The sequence below is a fragment of the Trachypithecus francoisi genome, unplaced genomic scaffold (genome assembly GCF_009764315.1).
Source record: "Trachypithecus francoisi isolate TF-2019V2 unplaced genomic scaffold, Tfra_2.0 Lachesis_group21, whole genome shotgun sequence".
NCBI classification, from domain to species: Eukaryota; Metazoa; Chordata; class Mammalia; order Primates; family Cercopithecidae; genus Trachypithecus; species Trachypithecus francoisi.
The window spans coordinates 5,617,889-5,634,942 of record NW_022681467.1 but is presented as its reverse complement, the minus strand read 5'-3'; the positions used below and the strand labels follow the sequence as shown (position 1 = coordinate 5,634,942).

At 40.1% G+C, this 17,054-nt stretch overlaps 1 protein-coding gene across 7 annotated transcripts in view; it reads right to left on the bottom strand.

The window, feature by feature from the left end:
• The window catches only part of RALGAPA2 (Ral GTPase activating protein catalytic subunit alpha 2), a 325,653-nt gene that overhangs the window by 269,270 nt on the left and 39,329 nt on the right, over positions 1 to 17,054 (bottom strand). The gene's annotated exons all lie outside the window — the stretch shown is intronic.

The window sequence follows — 17,054 nt, the reverse complement described above, 5'->3', positions numbered from 1 at the left end:
CTGCATCTAAGTTAGATCCTCTGGTTCTTTAACTCAAACTTTCTCTTAAAAGAAAAATTTACTATAGACCCCAATTTGGTATCTTTGATAAAAAATAATAATAATAATAATGATAATGGCAAGGTGAGTTTTCCGGAAAACATGCTGCAATGGAGGAGTTAGGAGTACAAATAGTCTACTGAGGACTAACACCTGTGAAAGAGAAAAGATGGCAGCAAGATTGGACAGGGGAGCCTCAGACCATGAGGCAGAGCTGACAAATCTCTGCCAACCTAGTAGAAGCTCCAGAGCAAAGATGAGAGGAGCCCAGTGTGACCAGAAATGGCAAGGCCCTTGTACTACTGCCTCTGGCAGTTATTGGCCTGCGGCCATGATGCAAAGAGTATGACCAAGAATGGAAAGTTGAAGGTGTGAAGAGCTGGAAGCCATCAGCTAATGCCACCCTTGTAGCTGGGCAGCACATTCTTTCTTGAAGGGGAATATGTACAGCCCATCTCTATGTGTGCCACAATAATCTTCAAATTATTAATTAGAATATTCTCATCACATTAGAAAGCTGAAGTTCTAAGAGATGGGCCCCCTACTTGAGAGACATGGCCTCTCTACTGGCAGTTTCTCAACAGCTGGCTCCTACCTCACCTTGATGGAAGCCTGGTCCCACTGAGCTCTCCCCATCCTTTCTGTGCTTCCTTCCACGCATTCACTCTGCCTGGGCAAATGGCACAGCAGTGGACTTGGTGTCCTATTATCTCACGCATTCTCCTTTAAGGGAACTGGCAGCCCAGCTACATCCCAGGATCATATTCTGATCCCATCTTGCCACTTAATTTAAACATTTCATATAGGAAATGCTGAGAAAAGTAAAGATTCAGGATAGATCTTAGATTAGATGAATGCTTGACATATCCACTGTTCTTCAGATCTTTAATTTAGTCAGGAAACTAATTTGGCAGTGAAAATCATGCTTTTTAGTTTTCCAAAATACATATTGGTCTTCTTGATTTTGTTTTCTTTTGTTAGTACACAACAAAGAAAAACACAGAATGCAGCAAGACGATGTGTATCTACATGCTTGGATACTGTCAGTCTGCCACAAAAGTAATTTCCAACTTATTCTGAGGTCAGGCTTACCATTATCACCACTTCTGGGTAAGTTTTCAGATTCACAAAATGGATGGACTTTAAAAACACTCAAAAAGGTTTGGATATGAAATGCATGCCCAATATCTGAGTTACTAAGAATATTCCCAAATGTATAAAATCTTATACAATTCAAAGGCTGAAACATTACGCACACTGATGCTTCTTCTCGTACCCAAATATTGCAAGAGCCACTGTTTAAAGTCTATGAGGTCAATAAAAATAAAGCCCAGCACAACTATCTATGTCCAAATGCTAAGCCTGTCCCTCAGAAAGCCCTAGATGAAGCCTACCTTTACTGGGGCAAATACAATCTGGCATTTCTTCTATTGCAGCCAATATTCTAAGCTATACTGCTGTGAATGCCACATAAGCTACTGACATCTTGTTTGTAGTTTCACTGGAGAGAAAAAAAAAAAAAATCAAGAAAGCCACACAGTGTGAACAAATATTACTTTTCTGAAAAACACATGGCTCTATTTAATGCTCAGTGCTCAGCTGCATCTATATGGTAATCCATTATAGTACACTCGAAATCGAAATTAGGTATTACTACTGATCAACACATCAGGGAATCTGTCATTCTTTTAACTGATTATCCATAGTTCTTTTTTCTTCAGAACCTACTGCATGACCAGGAATAATGTGAAATGTAAGCTGGAGTCTACATAAGATGCTATAGTCTGCTTTATAACTGCTGGTCTTCTTTTGATTTGTGTAGGAAATATTTTTTAATTATTATCAGATGACTGCAATATGCCCCAGTGGATTCACACTTGATTTCAATTCCACGTAGAAAGCTAGGACAGTGAAGAATGAAGAAAATACACACTAACTCATGGGAAGGTAATCAACTACAACAATGACCAACTCACATGTTACATCTGAAAGCAGAGTGTGGGGAGCAACCCTTTTCCAAACTAGCTACAAGACAGAAGAGCTCTGGGTAAAGAAAATGCTGACCAAGGAGAAAACAGAAGATTTGGTTTAAAAGAAAAGAGGTCTTAGTTACTTGATATTTCGAATAACAAATATGCAGAAAACTTATGATGAGAACTGGACAGTTCTGTTTAAAGAAAACATTCTGTGAATGCCTTTGTTACAAGTATAGTCTGATTTCAGAAGGACCCATGTGCATAGGAGCCCAGCTGCATAGATGCTTCCAGGGAGACCTATAGAGAGGGGAACTTGATCATTTGCTGTCTTAGGCCTGGCCACTTGTCTCTTACCACAATGTTCAACTCTTACATGAAGACAGAATATTTGCCTTGAACACTTTCTCATTAACATTATAACAAAATGTTATTTGAGGACCTGCTATATGTTTAAAGTTAAAAGAAAGCTATTCTAGAACTGAAAGTCTATCAGCCACATACCTCCCTTCTTCAATATATCCTACACAATTCATATTCCAGAAAATATACAGATTAATCAAAATAATCCAAAAACAAGGGCGTGGGGTTATAAACACTGTGACAGTGAGCTATATTTACATAATTGGAGTTAATATGACTATAAAAAAGAGTATATTCCTAAAACAACTAACATAAGACAATATCCTAAAAATAATAAAATAATCTGAATGGCAACAGCAGCAGCAAGAGGATGAACAAGTTCTATACCTTGAAAGATGATGACACTGGGGACCATGCTCAGAATGAAGAAAACAGCACACAGAAAGTTGGAGAGAAGGAAAAAACAGAACAAGACAAGAATCAGAGCAGCAGCAAGAGGAAAGCTGTTGTTCCTGGACCAGCAGAGCATCCCCTACAGTACAACTACACTTTCTGGTATTTCAGGAGAACCCCTAGCCATCCCACCAGCGCACAAAGCTACAAACAGAATATCAAACAAATGGGCTGCGTGTGGTGGCTCATGCCTGTAATGCCAGCACTTTGGGAGGCTGAGGTGGGCAGATCACTTTGAGGCCAGGAGTTTGAGACCAGCTTGGCCAATATGGTGAAACCCAGTCTCTATTAAAACTACAAAAATTACCCAGGGACCGTGGTGGCGCACATGTGTAATTCCAGCTACTCTCACTTGAGCCTGGGAGGTGGAGGCTGCAGTAAGCCCATATTGTGCTACCACACTCCAGCATGGGCAACAGAGCGAGACTCTGTCTTGAAAAAAAAGACTATCAAACAGATTGAAAGCTTTGCCTCTGTGAGTTCTTAGTGATTTAATGGAGCCCTGATAGTTCATTCATGCCTGTATTTATATCATGATGTTTATTTACCTTCCTGGTAAGCTATTTAAAATTCTGGTTTCCTTAGCTGACTGACCTGAGTCTCAGAGATCAGATTTGTTCATTCTTAGGTTTCTACCTAGACATCCCTAGTTAACGTGTAGGTATCAACAAATATGAGAATTGCAGAGTTGATCGGAAAAGCATAATATAAAAGTACAGGACTTTTTTTAAAATTTAAGTAGGTAACTTATGCAGGCCTTATTAAGTTCAAAGTGTCATGGAGAATACAAAAGCTTATAGTACACGGCATCTATCCTCATGAAGTTTGACAGTAAAGTGAAAAGTAAAGTTTGAAAGTTTTGTATTTAAGAACCTCCCACTAGGGTTTTGGCTGTGTTCCTGATCATGCATAAAATATCTTTTTCCTGTGTTCTGAAGGAAAATGAAATCTCTATTAATTGCTTTTGTGGGTACTGACAGTACAGAGAGCCTAGACTATGTATCATCTCCCTCCCAGGTGACTTGGTTTGTTTACCCCAAGAATCTGTCTACAACTAACACCACTCTTGCTGAACAAAGGTTATTATGTACCTCCTATGTGCTGTACAGTTGATCTCTAGGCAGAATCAAATGTAGGATTTGTCATTGTCTTGAAATTATTGAGGTATTAGCCCCGTTTAAATGTGTAAAAAAGAAAAGAATACTCTAATAGGTAACATTACAATAAACTACTAAAGAGGGAAAAATAATATAAAATTAATAATAATCTGGGTATAAACTGCTTAAAATAGTTGAGAAGAAATACAAAAGACATATGGAATTAAAGTAAAATTATGGGACTATCATAGAATCTTGCTTTATTTATTTTTTTGAGACAGAGCCTCCCTCTGTCACCCAGGCTGGAGAGCAATGGCGCAATCTCGGCTCACTGCAACCTCCACCACCCAGGCTCAAACGATCCTTGTGTCTCGGCCTCCTGAGTAGCTGGGATTACAGGTGTGTGCCACCACACCCAGCTAAATTTTGTATTTTTTAGTAGAGATGGGATTTCTCCATGTTCATTAGGCTGGTCTTGAACTCTTGGCCTGAAATAATCTGCCCATCTTGGCCTCCCAAAGTGCTGGGATTATAGGTGTGAACCACTGTGCCTGGCAGAAATACTGCTTTATTCTTTTTTTTTGAGATGGAGTCTCACTCTATCGCGCAGGCTGGAGTGCAGTGGCACGATCTCGGCTCACTGCAAACTCTGCCTTCCAGGTTCACGCCATTCTCCTGCCTCAGCCTCCTGAGTAGCTGGGACTACAGGCACCCGCCACCACACCTGGCTAATTTTTTGTATTTTTGGTAGAGAAGAGGTTTCACCGTGTTAGCCAGGATGGTCTCGATCTCCCGACCTCATGATCCGCCCGCCTCGGCCTCCTAAAGTGCTGGGATTACAGGAGTGAGCCACCGTGCCCGGTCTACTTTATTCTTGATATTAGAAGAAAAACAATGCAAATGGTATTGTTAAAGATAGTTATTGGAATGAAAACAGAAAGTTTACCTTCCAAATTACAAAGCATATTCCATAAAGCCAAAATCAGTGACCTCTCCCCCAAAAACAAAGTTAGAAGAAAAGCTAAAACCAAGTGCAATGGCCATCAGAAAACACAGATGTGTACTGGTTATCACACACAAAAAAGTATTAAGTATAAGCAGGTTAAATTCCCCTAGCAAAGACCAAGTCCATCAGATCCAACTTTCAAACAGAGAAAGACTGACAGTAAAATACAGAAAAAGAGGCTCACGTACACACACACACACACACACACACACACAAAGCAATATTAGTATCAAGTGAAAAAGTATTAACAGGACAAAGGGAATTATTTCAAATAGGTTAAATATGTAATTTACAATATACCTATAATACTTATGAATCTTTATGCAACAAATAACACAGCATGGAAATAAAACAATGGAGGCATACTCCATTAAAACAACTTTCAGAAACTAAAGGGGAAAAACACTTTTTAAATGGGAGATATTAACACACACTATCTTTGAGAAACAAAATAGGCAATGCAGTATAATACAGAAGACTTGAATATAGTTATAGCAAGACTGGTTTAACAGCTATATATCAAATACTGAACTTCACAGAATCCAACATTTATGAAACATTTACGAAGTTATTTTTCTAAGCCATGTAAAGAAATCCCTCAAAGTAAGTTTTACACGGGTCACAAGCAAACTCAATACACTGGAAGTCCACCATCAAGAGTTTAAGCTAAAAAGTTCTCAATTACTTGTAGATTTTAAACACTCAAGTTAAAAAAAAAAAAGTAATTCTCAATTATTTGTGAATTTTAACACTCAAGTTAAAAAAAACTGATTATAAATGAAAAATAATCAACATTGTGATTCACATATAACAAAAATTGGTCAAAGCTGAAATAAGAGACAAATCTATAGACCTGAATTTTCTGTAATACAAGAACTAAGTTTTAAACTCAAAAAATTGAAAAAAAAAAGTTTTGTTAAGGAAGAAATCAATAAAAATAAAAGCAAAAATGACTTATATAATGAAATTATCACCAAGTATTGTTAATCACTAAGATACAGACAGCTGAACTGGTAGTACTGCAGGTAATTAAATATCCTCTTAATCAAACATTTATTTAATTCATTAAAAAATATTCCTATTAAGTGCCCATTCTGTGCCAGGTACCATGTGAGGGATCAGAGATACATAAAAGACACCATTCCTGCTCTAAAAGCTAGAGCCCTAAGAGGAAAAAGGTGAGAAAATCAGGGATGTGAGTACATGCACAAGGAAATGAAGACAGACAAGGCGCACTCCAAAAGGAGAATACCCTTGAACTGAATCTTGAAGGACAATAGGGGTGAGCCAGGCAAAGAAGAGCATTCCAGGCAGACCAAATAGCAGCAAAAAATAAAAATCCTTCCTGCTTGTTTGGGGACCTGCAAGAGGCTGCCAGTGAGGGCACAAGACAGGTGATAGAGAAGGAGGCAGAGACCAGATGAAGAACGTTCTGAAGGCTGTACTGGAGAGTGTGACTTTTGTTCTAAAGGCAATGAGAATCGAAATTACATCACACAGCATCTGAGGTGAGTGAGGGAGAGAGACGGGGTAGAAGATCACAGATCAAAAGACTACTTAGCAGGATACTCCAATGATGGGGAAACTGAGGCTCTGAACAAAGTCTTAGGTAGTAGGCAGAAGTCAGTATCAAAGAGCACCAGCACAAAATATACAGAGCCACAGAGTGAAGAAGAATACTATCAGTACTGAAAAAAATAAACAGACGGACTGACGTTTTTGGCAGTAGTCCTCCCTTATCCTAGGGGGATATGTTTCAAGACTCCCAAGGGATGCCTGAAACCACAGATAGTACCAAACTCTATATACACTATGCATAAATTTCTTCTTCACAATTTCATAGAAGATTCATTCTCACTATAGACATCTTAGCAACCTCAGCATATAGTTTTTTTCTTCCTTATTAATTCAAGAACTTTCACCTTTTCACTTAATGGAAGCACTGTACAGCTTCTCCTTGGCATATCTGATTGCCAGCATCACTACTCTTGTGTTTTGGAGCCATTATTATTATTATTATTATTATTATTTTGAGACAGAGTCTCACTCTGTCACCCAGGCTGGAGCACAGTGGCGCGATCTCAGCTCACTGCAATCTCTGCCTCCCGAGTTCAAGTGATTCTTGAGCCTCAGCCTCCTGAGTAGCTGGGACTACAGAAGCGCACCACAACGCCAAGATAATTTTTGTATTTTTAGTACAGAAGAGGTTTCACCACGTTGGCCAGGCTGTCCTCAAATTCCTGGCCTCAAGTAATCCACCTGCCTTAGCTTCCCACAGTGCTGGGATTACAGGCATGAACCACCACGCCCGGCCTGGAGCCATTATTGAGTAAACTAAGAGTTACTTGAACACAAGCACTGTGATACCACAACAGCTTATCTGATAACCAGGACCACTACTAAGTGACTGATGGATAGCTAGGATCTACAGCATGGATCCACTGGACAAAAGAATGATTCATATCCCAGGCAGAATGGAGCAGGACGGTGAGAGATTTCACCACACAACTCAGAATGGCATGCAATTTAAAACTTATGAATGGTTTATTTCTTTAATTTTCCATTTAATGTTTCTGGACCCTGATTGACCACCAGTCACCAAAACCTCAGAAGGTGACACTGCAGATAAGGGGGACTACCATATTAAGTACTAAAATGTGATATTCAAGATGTTTTTATTAGGTACAAAAAATGCAACCTTCAAAAACTGCAAAGGCAGGCACTTAATAGATTTCAAGGTTATTTTTTCACTTTGCTTAGGATCATGCAAAGGTCTAATCTCTTTTTAAAGAAAAAAATCACAGTGCACTGGACTCCTCATTTTTTTAATGACAGAACGAACATTCAGTGACCTTCACAAATCCACAAATTAGTAGCATATAATTCTACCCATAATATGTGGGGTGTGCCTCAAATACAGCATTCACTAAAACAGATTCACAAGGAGTCTTCTTTTCACAAAAGTACCTTACACAGGAGATCTCAGTCACAACCAAATCTGCCATGCTATTCTTCGTTTCATGCAAGTTTCCATTTTCTGCCTGAAAACTACTGCATTTTTCCGATCTCTTCAGTTTTGGTACTAGCATTAGTTGGCCATCTGTTTTATACCATTTTTTGGGGGAAAAAATCACTCCCAGACAGTTTCTACAAAAGTGATGAGTACAGAATAACAAAACCCCAGTGAGATGCCACTACTTGGTTCCCACCACCCCATAAATTCAGAGGATTTAAATTCCTGCCTCAGCACAATTAGAAGGCGTTGTACACCTGCAGGCTGGCTTGGGACTGGCCAACCTGTCAAATTCATTCAGCAAGTGCCCCAAGGCCTGCAGGCCGAGCCAGACCCTTCCAACTTATACAGTGTCACAAACCACATCAAACACTAGATGTCACTCTGTAACAGCCACCACACTACACATCCAAACAGAAAACAAGTAATAGATTTATGATACCAAGTTTTTGTACAACTCTCTCCTAAAGGTATATATTAATTTTTAAAAAACCAACTTACCCAAACTGCATTAACAGATTAATTTTAATTAAAGAGAAAAGAGCTCTCTACATGTCTCCTGCTATCCTAACAATAAATACACATGCTCAAGTTTCACTGTGAATTTCCCGTATCTTTAGCCTTAATGCAGTTTCTGCCCTTAAAAGATTCTTGGAAGCATTTTTGCTAGTATTGCCTTCCACAGGATCTCCTCTTGAGAGTGTCAGTTACCAACACATCAAGTGGCACACTATGTGAAAGAGGCCAGCATGCCAGGAGCTCAGGGCACCTGGACCGCAACAGATAACCACAAGAATGTAATTTCAGACTTCCACGAACATCTTATCTCCAGTGTCCCTTCCTCCAAGGTGACCTGAGTAATTTGGTATATCCCGTTGGATCAATCCCAAGTTTCTCACCTGTAAGTCTTGATGCAAAAGGGTGACTGTGGTCTTTAATACTAAATATGCATATTAAACTATCCATTGAAACTGACTCCTTTCAACTCAAACACTTGTCTAATTAAAATTACTAACATTCTGTAATAGGATAATCACATTTTAACCAGGAACAGTGCATGCAAAGAATCTCCAAAATGGATCACATGTTTATATTTTGTTCCCACCTTCCAGTTTGTAGAGATCATAAATACTTCACAATCAAAATCAGACACCAGAACAACCACATGCCATAGAGATAAAGGATCTCAGTCGTGTGTTTTATTATTTCTCCAGCATCCAGTACAGGTGATAGCACTGAGGAGCAATTACAGAGCTAATTCACTACCACAGGCAACATGTGAGACCAGTGAAAAAGGGTACCTTGGCCACCTGGCCCTCTACTGTGATCCCTGCAGAGCAGTCTCAAGGCAAGATCACACTATGCCGTAACAATAATGCTATCATTTGGAGTTGTTCCCAACCAAGGGTTCAACATCAATAAAAGCCACAAGTATGACTAGCATTACAAAGAAGGCCAGATGATCATACACCTCTACTATCATTTAAATACAGCCCTATGTCATAAATGTGACCCAATATCTTCATCATGATAACTAGAGACATTCATTCTCTTTGCCAGCTGGAACTCAGGGAGACTTTGGAGATGGGAGATGGGAGTCTGTGTCAGCTCAGTTCTTTTAAAAATGCTCTCCACAAAATTTGAATTGATAGTGGCTTTTTCTCAATTGCAATTGGTCACTTAGAATTATGACAGTGACCAAAGAGCTGCATTCAAAATTGGAATCATTCTTTTAAAGGAAAATAAAATCTACTAAAGCACCTAAATATTTGAAATCCTCAATAAGAACTTAAATTCCAAGAATTTTAGAAGAATCTGCTTTTCTTGTTCATTTTATTTGTTCTTGTCCCACTCAAAAACCATAAAGTGGTCCTCACGGGAAACAAAATAAAAAGCAGTAACAGCCTGAGAGGTTTGTAGAGGAAGTCCTTCACCTTGGCACGGGAAGAGGGAGCAGCACGGAATGATGGCTGCACACTGGACAGCCCAGAATAAGGAATAACAAAGCAGAGAAAAGCAGAAACTGTGGCAACTAGTTAATTGTAAAAATATGATTCTGCCGCCTTGCTATGTATTATTCGCTTGTAAGAAAAGCCATTAGCCATTGTATGAAGAAAGAAAAGGAATCATTACTTAATCCTGTAGGACACCTAGCCTGAGTGTATTGACTTGCCTAGAATTCAGCTCAGACATTTTCACTGATCCTCCACAGGAGCTTTTAATTTGTTTTCATTTTCAAAGAGTTATAAAAGATATGCAATTCCCACAAAAGAAGAAGAGAAGACAGGGGTTGGGGGAGGAAGACAGGAGGAGAAGGAGAAGGAAAGGAAGAAGAAAGGAAATACATCTCAGAATTGTTTGTACTCCTATTATATTCATAACTCTAGTTTTTCTTTAGGCAGTTCACTATTAGTATCTAAAGCAAAATGTTACTAGTGTGAAAAGTTATAAATGAATGCATTTGGATGGCCAATAAAATCAACATTCAAATTACTGGACTGCATATACAAAGCAATGCTACCGAGAGTGAAAATCAGCCATTTGTTTCATCTTAATGGCACTGTACTGGATATCGTTATATTACTATTATCGGGAAAATCATTAAAAATTATTTTCCCCTACTCTAAGGGAAAAAATTAGAGGCTAAATCCACTATCTATATAAGCTCACCTGGAGCAATGAAGAACAAGAGACCCAGTGATGAATTCCATTAAAGTAAGACATAGATTCCACTACATCCCTGGATTCACCACTGGTCAAATTATGAACCCCAAACATAACTACACCCAGCAAGACTGTGCACACGTGAGTCCAGCTGTCCAATCCAGCATAACACTACACTGCAGGGAAGGAAGGGAGTCAGTACATACAGGCGTGTAATAAATCGCAAGCAATCAAATTTCAATACTAAAGGAAAAACAAAAGCTAGCATCCATGGTATTATTTTTCTTTCTCTGTATATCCTATAAGAAGCCCACATGTCATCTGCACTTGGTGTGTGGTCCACATGCTGCAGTTTGCCTCTTCCATCAATGCTTCCCAAATAAGAATCTCCTACCAAAGGAGGAGTGATAAAAAGAGATGGGGCATCATCCTGGAGTGCACTGAAACTGTTTTCTTTATCTTGAAGGGGAAACAGATAGAGAAAGGATGAAGGTGTGGTGGGGAGATGAAGTCCTAAGGAATTTGACTAGCCTTTATTTAACATTATTTTCATTTTAAAACATGCATGAAAACAGTAGAATGAAACTGTGCATGGCTTTTCAATTGTTTGCAGAGGGTCACTTTGGAGCCGTGCTTCCCCAGCCTGTGGAGGTAAATGCTCATTCCCCTCAGCCAAGGGCACTCTGATAATAAGAAGATGCCCAGAGAAACCATTTCAGTAAAATTCTAAACCTTAAGTCAAAGTCCTCTGCATCACAAGGATACAGATGTACAAGATACTAAGGATTTAACCGTGTTTAACAACGAAAAGTGGTCTTTCAAACGATGAAATAAGGCTCTACTGGAGGACTTTAGAGCCTCCCTGTACAATACAGTAGCCACTAGCCACACGGATCACCTGAGGCCAGGAGTTTGAGACCAGCCTGACCAATATGGTGAAATCCTGTCTCTACTAAAAATACAAAAATTAGCCGGGCATGGTTGCGGATGCCTGTAGTCCTGGCTACTCGGGAGGCTGAGGCAGGAGAACTGCTTGAACCCATGAGGCAGAGGTTGCAGTGAGCCAAAATAGTGCCACTGCACTCCAGCCTGGGCAACAGAGCAAGACTCTGTCTCAAAAAAAGAAAGAAAGAAAAAAGTCACAAAGTTTTGTAAGTCACGGTTGTTGGCTTTAGAAGAATTTGCTTTTCTTGTTCATTTTATTTGTTCTTGTCCCTCTTCCACTCAAAAACATGTACAAAAATGCAAACAAAAAACATGGAGTTAGGATTTTTACAGTCTCATTAGGAAGCTAAGGCATAGCCACATTAAGGGATAACTATGGACATCCAGCCACAGTCAAATGATAACACAAGGTAGTGCCATTGTATCAGTCACCAGGAAAGAATAAGCACTTCCAGCAGGAGTTGCCAGGAGAAACTGGTGGGTCTGAACAGGGCCTGAGAGAATGGGCCAGATGGGGAGAAGAGCTAAGGGCAGTCCCTGAAAAGAGAACTGAATAAACGAAGAGGCAGAAGTGCAACTATGCAAAGAGAGGCAAAGTGTTAGCCCAACAGAGCACTTCCACGGAGTAACCACAAAATACGAAGGAGAGCTACACCGAGAGCCAGGGAGAGGACTGTGGGTGTTAGACCAGCCTGGGCCACACTTTCCAGCATAAAGAACCCATTCAGGTCTCCAGGAAAGCTAATGACAAGATAGAAACAGGGTTTAATATAGTGGGGTAATTTAAATAAAATTTAGAATAAGGAATCTGTTTATCTGTGATTTCAAATTCTGTGATATTTGAAGAACATCTGAATGAGTGGCACTCCAATGCCAGAACATGTTTACGTTTTGAAATTAAGCCTCTTCTGTCAATGCATTTTAATTGGAGTGTGGGAGGGTAAGGAAATATCAAATTCTATAAACTTTCTAAAACATATATGTATAACTCCAAACTGTTCTATTTCTCTAGTAAAAGGGGATGGCATACAACGTGGCAGAAAGCTTGAAACAGTATCTCTGAATTAACTATATTGTCTTATTCTCTGTATTCTTGATGTGCTGACATCTGGGGCCTCAATGACCTAGGAAGGATGCCCTTCCAAGGGTTAGCAAATTCCCAAAGATAGTGGCTCAGAGCTTGTTTCTGATATGCAAACCAACCAATATCAAATCCATAACCCCAACCACATCCTTTTATGGACTCTATCCCCCTCCCCTAATCACCCGGGGGCCAGGTACTGGACAACCAGGAGCTACCCACCCCTACAGTCCCGTCAGCTGAAATTATTCAAACTATCCAGTCCTAAGCCTCTGTAGTTTGCTTACCTGGCCTTGCCCATTCCTTCCTGCAAAAACCACAATAAAAGCTCCTGCCCTCAGTTCTGTCTGTCTCTCCTTCTTTCCTATTTGCCTACTGATTCTGCCTTGGTGCTTCCCTGTTTGGCTCTGTGTGGCATGTCTGTTTCTACAGGACTGTGAGCATAATTAAAACTTCTTCCTTCATAACAATCATTTCCATGTTTCTGTGCCTTACCACACCTGATTAAAACAAATCCCAGGTACCATTAAAATAACCTCTCAAGCTTGAATCCAGAAGGTTCCCAAGGTTATGTGAATTATTTGATCTTGAGGCCCATTCACCAGGTACCTTGTGTTTCGACACCAACCCTCTTTTCCCTTATGCAGGTAACTAATTCAAGAGCCATCACCAAAATATCACTTCTGAAAAGAACCATTCAGGATTTTCTGTGACTCAGAAGGTCATTACTAGAGTTCTGACATTAATTCATTCTTACCAGCAGACTCTTCAGTTCACCACGAAATACTGACTTATGCTCCATGAGGACGGGAGGCTCTGTCTGCCTTGCTCATTGTTGTATCTCCAGCACCTACGTGTGTCTGACACAGTGCATACCTAATAAATGTGTCTAATGAATGAATGAATTATAAAGAACAGTGCATGTTGATATAGACAGCCTATGGAACACAGCTTAGAAAGAATAACCAACACTCCTAAGTGGTAGGCAGCATGCCAGTAAGTTAGGAAAATAGGTTCTAGAGTTAGACTAAAGGTTAAATCCCCACTCTCCCATTTACTAAGTGTGTACCCTTGGGCAAGTCACCTAACTCTACAAAGTCTCCAACATTTCATTCATAAAAACTGGGAAGACCAAACCTACTTCAGAAGGAAAGGATTAAACAGGCTAGCCCATGTAAAACATTTAGATTCCTGTCAAGATGGTAAATGTAAATTCATGTTTTGGAGTCCCACACCATCATCCTCACATCTCCATTTCAAATAAAAGCAATGATGGATGAAATATGTTTTTTTAAAGTACAGTAAAAGTAGAGTCATAACCATAGCGAAAAAAATATGATAGGCCGGACGCAGTGGCTCATGCCTGTAATCCCAGCACTTTGTGAGGCCGAGGCACGTGGATCACCTGAGGACAGGAGTTCAAGAGCAGCCTGGCCAACATGGCGAAACCCCATCTCTACTAAAAAATATAAGAATTAGCCGGGCGTGGTGGCAGGTGCCTGTTGTCCCAGCTACTTGGGAGGCTGAGGCAGGGAGAATGGCTTGAACCCGGAAGGCAGAGGTTGCAGTGAGCCAAGATCGAGCCACCGCTCTCCAGCCTCGGCGACAGAGCAAGACTCTATCTCAAAAAAAAAAAAAAAAAAGACAAACATCTCCATGAACCAACAGAAACTCTCCTAAGAGGTGCACATATCTGAAGCTACAGGCAAACGCAGCTGAAAGGTCAACTTCCAAAAGGTACAGGTGTTCCCACTAGAGAGGAAGGCAGGCAAAAAGGTCTGCTCACTGCCTGATACCACGACCTGGACTGGCTGGTGGCCTTCACTGCACATTACTTACTTTATCAGAATACTATAATGTATCCAATACTCTACATCTAAAAACTACTGTTTCCTTTTCCAAGGTTCCCTTTCAGGGCATCCCTGACTTACAAGGCAGACAGCAGCTCTCTTTACATACTCTTCTTTCATGCCTTCTTATCTCTTACCTCTATGCTTTCTTCCAAGCCATTTCTTATTTATAGAATATCTCTACATGGTATCACTTTTGTGATTTAACACATCTTATTAACTCCACCTCTTCTCAAGGCAGCCTTTCCCAATTATTTACAAAGTGACAAGTATTCACTTCCAAACGCTTATAAACTCTCTCTTTACAAGCTTTACACGGCACTATCCTACAAAGCAGCAATGAAATTACTTAGTACCCAGAATAAAACATACAAATTACAACCTACCTTCTAAAGCCAGAGACAGAGGGAACATAAGCATAAACAAAAGTAATGCAAGTTTATTACTCATTCATATTTACCGTGCAAAATGAAAGTTTTATGAAGCCTTGAATGATATATATTTGCTCTATTATATAGGCAACTAATCCTCTGGAAATGGTAATGAATCAGTATTAACACCCTCCCTAGTCTAGAATTTCAGAACACGAAGAGAAGGTCTGGAAACTTCTGAGAGAGGGACAGATCTAGAGTCTCTGAAGGGTTTTCCTGCTGCAGGCCAACTAGCCCTTAGATCCATGACAACAAATCTAATTCTTAAAACATTGCTGGGCTTTGAAGAACACAGAGAAACTAACAAGGGACTAAAAAATGGTAGGGGAAGAAGGAGGAGTAAAGAGGGAAGAAGAAAGGAAGCAGAAGACAAGTGAGCCAAAAACTGATCCGTGAGCAACATGCAAAAGAAAAAACTGCAGAATGCCAAGGAGCTGAAGGCAATACTAGCGCCAGGATCTACAGGCGGCTGTTCCCTCCAGCACCCAGTCCCCAACCATGGTAAGTTTAGGGAACTCAACCTGAATTTCCATTCATAAACCAGAACCCTCAAATGGAGCTAAAGTGCCCTCAATCAAGAGCATTCCCAGACTCCCGGCAAAAGCAAAGACAAATCTTCTGGGAGAAACCAGAATTAACAAACATGAAATCTGTAGTCTTCAGTACCACTCTCAAAATCAAATATCACAAAATATGCAAAAAAGAAGCCACTGTGAATGAGAGGCAGCTGAAATAACAAGCATAATTAGACAAACACTTCAGCTACTAGGATTATCACATACAAAATATGAAATATTATGCAGTAAATGTTTAAGAAAACAAAAGATGTCTAAAAATGAACAACGATCAAGAGACAATCAAAAGCAACCAGCCACATAAGAACGCCAAATCAAAAAAGTTGTTAAAACATGAAAAAAAATCATTGAAATGTACAGCTCAACAGATCGGTAAAGTAGCAGATTTATTCCAAAAGAAGTCAGTGAACTGGAAGAAAGAACCGAAGAGACTTCCCAGAATGCAACACAAACAGATTGGGGGAGGAGAAAATAAAAGCAAGCTTAAGAGACAGGGAAGATAGATCAACAAGTTTAAATAAGAATCCTGGCCGGGCGCGGTGGCTCAAGCCTGTAATCCTAGCACTTTGGGAGGCCGAGACGGGCGGATCACGAGGTCAGGAGATCGAGACCATCCTGGCTAACACGGTGAAACCCCGTCTCTACTAAAAAAATACAAAAAAAAAAAATCTAGCCGGGCGAGGTGGCGGGCGCCTGTAGTCCCAGCTACTCAGGAGGCTGAGGCAGGAGAATGGCATAAACCCGGGAGGCGGAGCTTGCAGTGAGCTGAGATCCGGCCACTGCACTCCAGCCTGGGCGACACAGTGAGACTCCGTCTCAAAAAATAAATAAATAAATAAATAAATAAATAAATAAATAAGAATCCTAGAAAGTATGGCCAGAATGAACAGAAACATATCAATATCTGAGAAGACGATAGCTAAGAATGTTAGAGAACTGTACAACATGAATCCAGAGACATGAGAAACATATATATACCAAGTAAGATAAGAAATCTTCAACTAGATATTTTGTAATTAAACTACAGAACAACAGACACAAAAGATCTTAAAAGAAGCAGCTGGGCGCAGTGGCTCATGCCTTGTAATCCCAACACTTTGGGAGACTGAGACGGATAGATCACGAGGTCAGGAGATTGAGACCATCCTGGCTAACACGGTGAAAACCCATCTCTACTAAAAATACAAAAAAATTAGCCGGGCGTGGTGGCGGGTGCCTGTAGTCCCAGCTACTCGGGAGGCTGAGGCAGAAGAATGGCGTGAACCCAGAAGGTGGAGCTTGCAGTGAGCCAAGATCACACCACTGCACTCCAGCCTGGGCGACAGAACAAGATTCCATCTCAAAAAAAAAAAAAGAAGCCAGAAAGAAAAGACATTTAAAGGAACAACAATTACATCAAAAAAACAGAGTTTAAAGCTGCTACAATGGCAACTGGAAGATAGTAAAAATGTGGCATAAATACTATTCCTCCTCCTCCTCCTACTGCTACCACCACCACCACTACTAAGGTATGTAATATAAAAACTTCTTGAAGACAATAAAGACCATGCTAAGGGAGATAAAA